A 7,831-nucleotide genomic window follows, 5' to 3' on the forward strand; every position below is an offset into this window, starting at 1 on the left:
TCTCACTCATAGGTGGGAACTGAACAATGAGATCACTTGGACTCGGGAAGGGGAACATCACACACCGGGGCCTATCATGGGAAGGGGGGAGGGGGAAGGGATTGCATTGGGAGTTTTACCTGATATAAATGATGAATTGATGGGTGCTGCCGAGTTTATGGGTGCAGCACACCAACATGGCACAAGTATATATATGTAACAAACCTGCATGCTTTGCACATGTACCCTAGAACTTAAAGTATAATAAAAAAAAAAAAAAAAGAAACCAATTCTTCCGAGCTAAATGAGCATATTCGAATCCAATGCAAGGAAGCTAAGAACCTTGAAAAAAGGATTAGAGGAATTGCTAACAAGAATAACCTGTCTATAGAAGAACATAAATGACCTAATAGAGCTGAAAAACATGGCAGGAGAAGTTCATGAAGCTTACCCAAGTCCCAATAGCCAAATCAACCAAGCAGAAGAAAGAATATCAGAGATTGAAGATGAACTTAATGAAATAAAGCATGAAGATAGGATTAGAGAAAAAAGAATGAAAAGGAATAAACAAAGCCTCCAAAAAATATGAGGCTATGTGAAAAGACCAAACCTACATTTGATTGGTGTACCTGATAGTGACAGGGAGAATGAAACCAAGTTGGAAAACACTCTTCAGGATATTACCCAGGAGAACTTCCCCAACATAACAAGACAGGACAACACTCAAATTCAAGAAATACAGAGAATGCCACAAAGATACTCCTCAAGAAGAGCAACCCCAAGATGCATAATCATCAGTTTCACCAAGGTTGAAATGAAAGAAAAAATGTTAAGGGCAGCCAGAGAGAAATGTCAGGTTACCCACAAAGGGAAGCCCATCAGACTAACAGCAGATCTCTCTGCAGAAACTCTACAAGACAGAAGAGATTGGGGACCAATATTCAACATTCTTAAAGAAAAGAATTTTGAACCCAGAATTTTATATCCAGCCAAATTAAGCTTCATAGGGAAAGGAGAAATAAAATCCTCTACAGACAAGCAAATGCTGAGAGATTTTGTCACCACCAGGCCTGCCTTACAAGAGCTCTTGAAGGAAGCACTAAACATGGAAAGGAAAAACTGGTACCAGCCACTGTAGAAACATACCAAATTGTAAAGAACATTGATGTTATGAAGAAACTGAATCAACTAATGGGCAAAATAATGAGCTAGCATGATAACAACAGGATCAAATTCACACATAACAATATTAACCTTAAATGTAAATGGGCTAAATGCCCCAAATAAAAGGCACAGACTGGAAAGTTGGATAAAGTGTCAAGACCCATTGGTGTGCTGTATTTAGGAGACCCATCTCATGTGCAAAGATACACATAGGCTCAAAATAAAGGGATGGAATAATATTTACCAAGGAAATGAGAAACAACAGCAACAACAACAACAAAAAACAGGGGTTGTAATCCTAGTCTCTGATAAAACAGACTTTAAAGCAACAAAGATCAAAAAAGACAAAGAAAGACATTACATAATGGTAAAGCGATCAATGCAACAAGAAGAGCTAACTATCCTAAATATATATGCACCCCTTACAGGAGCACCCAGATTCATAAAGCAAGTTCTTAGAGACCTACAAAGGGACTTAGACTCACACAATAATAGTGGGAGACCTTAACACCCCACTGTCAATATTAGACAGATCAATGAGACAGAAAATTAACAAGGACATTCAGGACTTGAACTCAGCTCTGGACCAGGCAGACTTAATAGACATCTACAGAATTCTCCACTCCAAACCAAGAATATACATTCTTCTCAGCATGACATTGCATTTATTCTAAAATTGACCACATAATTGGAAATAAGACACTCCTCAGCAAATGCACAAGAATGGAAATCATAACAGTCTCCCAGACCACAGTGCAATCAAATTTGAACTCAGGATTAAGAAACTCACTGGAAGTCACATAACTACATGGAAACTGAACAACCTGGTCCTGAATGACTACTGGGAAAATAACAAAATCAAGGCAGAAGTAAATAAGTTCTTTGAAACCAATGAGAACAGACACAATGTACCAGAATCTCTGGGACACAGCTAAAGCAGTGTTTAGAGGGAAATTTATAGCACTAAGTGCCCACAGGAGAAAGCAGGAAAGATCTAAAATTGATACCCGAACACAACAATTAAAAGAACTAGAGCAGCAACAGGAAACAAATTCAAAAGCTAGCAGAAGACATGAGATAGCTAGGATCAGAGCAGAACTGAAGGAGATGGAGACACAAAAATTCCTTCAAAAAATCAATGAATCCAGGAGTTGGTTTTTTGAAAAGATCAACAAAATAGAGAGACCGCTAGCCAGACTAATAAAGAAGAAAAGAGAGAAGAATAAAATAGACACAATAAAAATGATAAAGGGGATGTCACCACTGATCCCACAGAACTACAAACTACCATCAGAGAATACTTTAAACTCCTCTATGGAAATAAACTAGAAAATCTAGAAGAAATGGATAAATTCCTGGATACATACACCCTCCCAAGACTAAACCAGGAAGAAGTTGAATCCCTAAACCAGGAAGATGTTCTGAAATTGTGGCAGTAATTAATAGCCTACCAATCAATAAACAGCCCAGGACAAGACAGATTCACAGCTGAATTCTACCAGAGGTACAAAGAGGAGCTGGTACCATTCCTTCTGAAACTATCTTTCAATCAATAGATAAAGAGGGACTCCTCCTTAACTCATTTTATGAGGCCAACATCATCCTGATACCAAAACCTGGCAGAGACACAACAACAGAAAGAAAATTTCAGGCCAATATCCATGATGAATACCAATGCAAAAATCCTCAATAAAATACTGGCAAACAGAATCCAGCAGCACATCAAAAAACTTATCCATCACGATCAACTTGGCTTCATCCCTGGAATGCAAGGCTGGTTCAACATACGCAAATCAATACATGTAATCCATCGCATAAACAGAACCAGTGACAAAAATCACATGATTATCTCAATTGACGCAGAAAAGGCCTTTGACAAAATTCAACAGCCCATCATGCTAAAAACTCTCAATAAACTAGGTATTCATGGAAAATATCTCAAAATAATAAGAGCTGTTTATGACAAACCCACAGCCAATATCATACTGAATGGGCAAAAACTGGAAGCATTCCCTTTGAAAACCATCACAAGAGAAAGATGACATCTCTCACACTCCTATTCATTATAGTATTGTAAATTCTGGCCAGGGCAATCAGGCAAGAGAAAGAAATAAAGGATGTTCAAATAGGAAGAGAAGAAGTCAAACTGTCTCTGTTTTCAGATGACATGATTGTATATTCAGAAAATCCCATTGTCTCTGCCCAAAATCCCCTTAAGCTGTTAAACAACTTCAGCAAAGTCTCAGGATACAAAATCAATGTGCAAAAATTGCAAGCATTCCTATACATCAATAATAGACAGAGAGCCAAATCATGCATGAACTCCCACTGAATTGCTACAAAAAGAAAAACATACACAGGAATACAACTCAGAAGGGATGTGAAGGACCTCTTTAAGGAGAACTAAAAATCACTGCTCAAGGAAATGAGAGAGGACACAAACAAATGGGAAAACATTACATGCTCGTGGATAGGAAGAATCAATATCGTGAGAATGGCCATACTGTCCAAAGTAATTTATAGATTCAATGCTATCCCCATCAAGCTACCACCGACTTTCTTCACAGAATTAGAAAATAACTACTTTAAATTTCATACAGAACTGAAAAAGAACCCATGTAGCCAAGACAATCCTAAGCAAAAAGAACAAAACTGAAGTTATCATGCAACCTGACTTCAAACTATACTACAAGGCTACAGTAACCAAAACAGCATGGCATTGGTATCAAAACAGCTATATAGACCAATGGAATAGAACAGAGGCCTCAGAAATAATGCCACACATCTACAACCATCTGATCTTTGACAAAACTGACAAAAACAAGCAATGGGGAAAGGATTCCCTATTTAATAGTGGTGTTTGGAAAACTGGCTAGCCATATGCAGAAAACTGAAATGGGACCCCTTCCTTAACCTTATACAAAAATTAACTTGAGACAGATTAAGGACTTAAATCTAAGACCTAAAACCATAAAAATCCTAGAAGAAAACCTAGGCAATACCATTCAGGGTATAGGCATGGGCAAAGACTTCATGACTAAAACACCAAAAGCAATGGCAACAAAAGCCAAAACAGACAAATGGGATTTAATTGAACGAAAGAGCTTCTGCACAGCAAAAGCAACTATTATCAGAGTGAACAGGCAGAATGGGAGAAAACTTTTGCAATCTACCTCTCTGACAAAGGACTGATATCCAGAATCTACAAAGAAGTTAAACAATTTTACAAGAAAAAAAACAAACAAACAATTCCATCAAAATGTGGGCAAAGGTTATGAACAGACACTTCTCAAAAGCAGACATTTATGCAGCCAACAAAGATATGAAAAAAAGCTCATCATCACTGGTCACTAGAGAAATGCAAATCAAACCCGCAATGAGATACCATCTCATGCCAATTAGAATGGCAATCATGAAAAAGTCAGGAAAGAACAGAGGCCTGTAGAGGACGTAGAGAAATAGGAATGCTTTTACACTGTCACAGGGGAATATAAATTAGTTCAACCATTGTGGAAGACAGTGTGGTGATTCCTCACAGATCTAGAACTAGAAATACCATTTGACCCAGTAATCCCATTACTGGGTATAACCCAAAGGATTATAAATCATTCTAATACAAAGACACATGCACATGTATGCTTATTGCAGCACTGTTCACAAAAGCAAATACTTGGAACCAATCCAGATGTCCATCAATGATAGACGGGATAAAGAAAATGTGGCACATATACACCATGGAATACTATGCAGACATAAAAAATTATGAGTTCATGTCCTTTGTAGGGACATGGATGAAGCTGGAAACCATCATTCTCAGCAAACTAATGCAAGAACAGAAAACCAAACACTGCATATGGGAGTTGAACAATGAGAACACATGGACACAGAGAGGGGAACATCACACCTTAGCCTGTCAGGGAGTGGGGGGTCAGGAGAGGGATAGCATTAGGAGAAATACCTAATATAGATGATGGGTTTATTGGTGCAGTAAACCACCATGGCACATGTATACGTATGCAACAAATGTGCACATTCTGCACATGTGTCCCAGAACTTAAAATATTTTATATATATATATACACACACACACACACATATATATGGCACTTGAAAGCCTTCTAAAGATTTTAAAAGAATATTATATTTTCTTTCGAAATGTGGATGGAAATAAGTCAAAAAATAATTATTATGCTAATTATCTGGATACGATTAGTACTTATAATCCTAGAAAAATATTTAGCACTTATATCTCTAAAATGCTTTAAGTTTATTTTTCAACGTAATTTAGTAATTTTCAGTTATTAAAATTATATCATATTCCTGCATATTAACAAAATGAATGTTAACTAAATAACACTTTTGTTTTACCGTATACAATAACCCTTTATGTTTATGAAATTTTGTATTTCATTAAATTGGCATTCACTTTGTAAAAATTTTTGCATATTTTGAATTAGTTTAATTTAAAATTTGCAAGCATGGTTTCAGAACATCTATTTATGAAACAATAAATGACCATAACATTGTGAATCTTATCTATTTTCTATACCTATTTAATTTTACTTGATACATATTTGAATATGTTTGCCTTGATCATAAAAGTGATTCATATTTATAGATAAAATTAAAAGTATAGAGAATAAAGAAAAAATTAAAATCGCATATCACTTTAATAATAGATAATATTTGCTTAGCATTTAGATGTGTTATATGTATATATTCATATGTAGCAAAATCTTTACCAATATCTATAGATTTCCTGTATTGATGTACATATTATGCATTATGGAAGTGCTGGGTAGCACTTCATAGATGTCCTCTATAAATATATACATATATTTTTTCTATTCATAAAAATCTTGAGGCAAGACTCTCTGTATCTGTATTCATGTAAGTTTTCTTTATTCCCCCACTCCTATACTTACACGGATTAGCAACTGACCCAAGAAAGCCGAATGAGATCTTTCTCTAGGGGATTTGGATTTGGAATGAACAGATTCCAGCTCCTGGGTCTATTGGATAGAGGAAAATCCAACATTTTCTGACATGTACAGTAGCAGGTGGAAGAAGGCAGGATGCAGCATGGGAGAAAAGTAAGACAGGTCAGAAGAAAGGAGGAGATTCAGAAACAGGGAAAAAGTTTTCATTATTGTGCAGCCACAATTAGTGTATTCACAAAGCTTGGCTAAATTCCTGAATTTCATTCTTTTGGTATATTTCCAATTTGCTTAACTGAACTGGAGTAGGTTTTATTTCTTCAATATCAAAAGAAGTTTAATTAATATATCTTTAAAAACTGTTGTTTCATTTAGCAATATGTTATGGACATTTCCCTATCTTATTAATTATTTTTCTATAATTTATTTTTACATTATAACTATTTGTTTATAAAAGTTTCAGAAGTAGAGTTACTGTGTTAAAATAAGAACATTTGCACAGCTATTTGTCAAATAATTTATGAATTATTTTCTAGAAGTATCTACCAGGTAATGAAATTCCTTGCACTTTTACTAATACTGGGTACTATCGATAAAAGCTATTTTAAATGGAAAGTTCAAGTTAAAAACAAATATATATTAAAACATAATAATAATGGGAATAGTGTACCATACTCAAATTTCTTAGCTTTTTAGAGGATTTATGAATTAAAATTAAATTTTATTAAAAATATTAAATCTGTACATTTTTGTTTGTTTGCTTTTTTCTTTTTGAGACAGGGTCTCACTCTGTGCCCAGGCTGGAGTACAGTAGTGCGATCATGGCTTACTGCAGGCTGGACCTCCCGGCTCAAGTGATCCTCCCACCTCAGCCTCCCAAGTAGCTGGAACCACGGGCACATGACACAATGCCCAGCTAATTTTTAAAATTTTTGTAGAGACGGGGCCTCTCTATATTTCCTGAGCTGATCTCAAACTCCTAGGCTCAAGAGATCCCCCTGGCTTGGCCTCCCAAACTGCTAGGATTAAGGCATAAACAACTGTGTCCAGTCATAAATCTGGAAGTTTTTATAGGAAGGATTGAATCCCATAGTACAAGATGAAAAGAAACCAACAATTTATCATAATTCAGTCTTGTAAAGAATTAAAAGCAAGTATAAGCATATTTTTTAATGTACTATTGAGATGAAATGCTAACATTCAGATCTTTTTTCTCTGAGTGGACAGAAATTACACTTATAATTACCAGACTACAGTTTGGTCATTCTACACTTTTTTTTCTTTTCTTTACTTTTCTGTTTTTGGCGGGTGGGGGGACAAGGTTTTACTGTGTCTCACCCAGGCTGGACTACACTGGCACAATCAGCTCATTGCAGCCCCGACTTCCCAGGCTCAGGTGATCCTCCCACCTCAGCCTCCCAGGTAAATGGGACTACAGGCATGTGCCACTGTTCTGAGTTAATTTTCTGTATGTTTTGCAGAAACGGGGCCCATGTTGTCCAGGCTGGTCTCAAACTCCTGGGCTCAAGTGATCTGCCCACCTCAGCCTCCAAAAGTGCTGCGATTACAGGCATGAACCACCATGCCCAGCCATTCTAATTTTTCTTTTTTTTTTTTTTTTTCCTTCATTTTGTTTTTATTATAGCATGTTTGCTTAATTTACAGCAAGCAGAAAATAAGCTGGGTCTTGTTTTGATCCAAACATTGATGTTTTAAAGGTTGTACACAATATTTGTTAAAAAGAACATATA

The sequence above is a fragment of the Colobus angolensis genome, unplaced genomic scaffold, assembly GCF_000951035.1.
Source record: "Colobus angolensis palliatus isolate OR3802 unplaced genomic scaffold, Cang.pa_1.0 Scaffold229, whole genome shotgun sequence".
Taxonomy (NCBI): Eukaryota; Metazoa; Chordata; class Mammalia; order Primates; family Cercopithecidae; genus Colobus; species Colobus angolensis.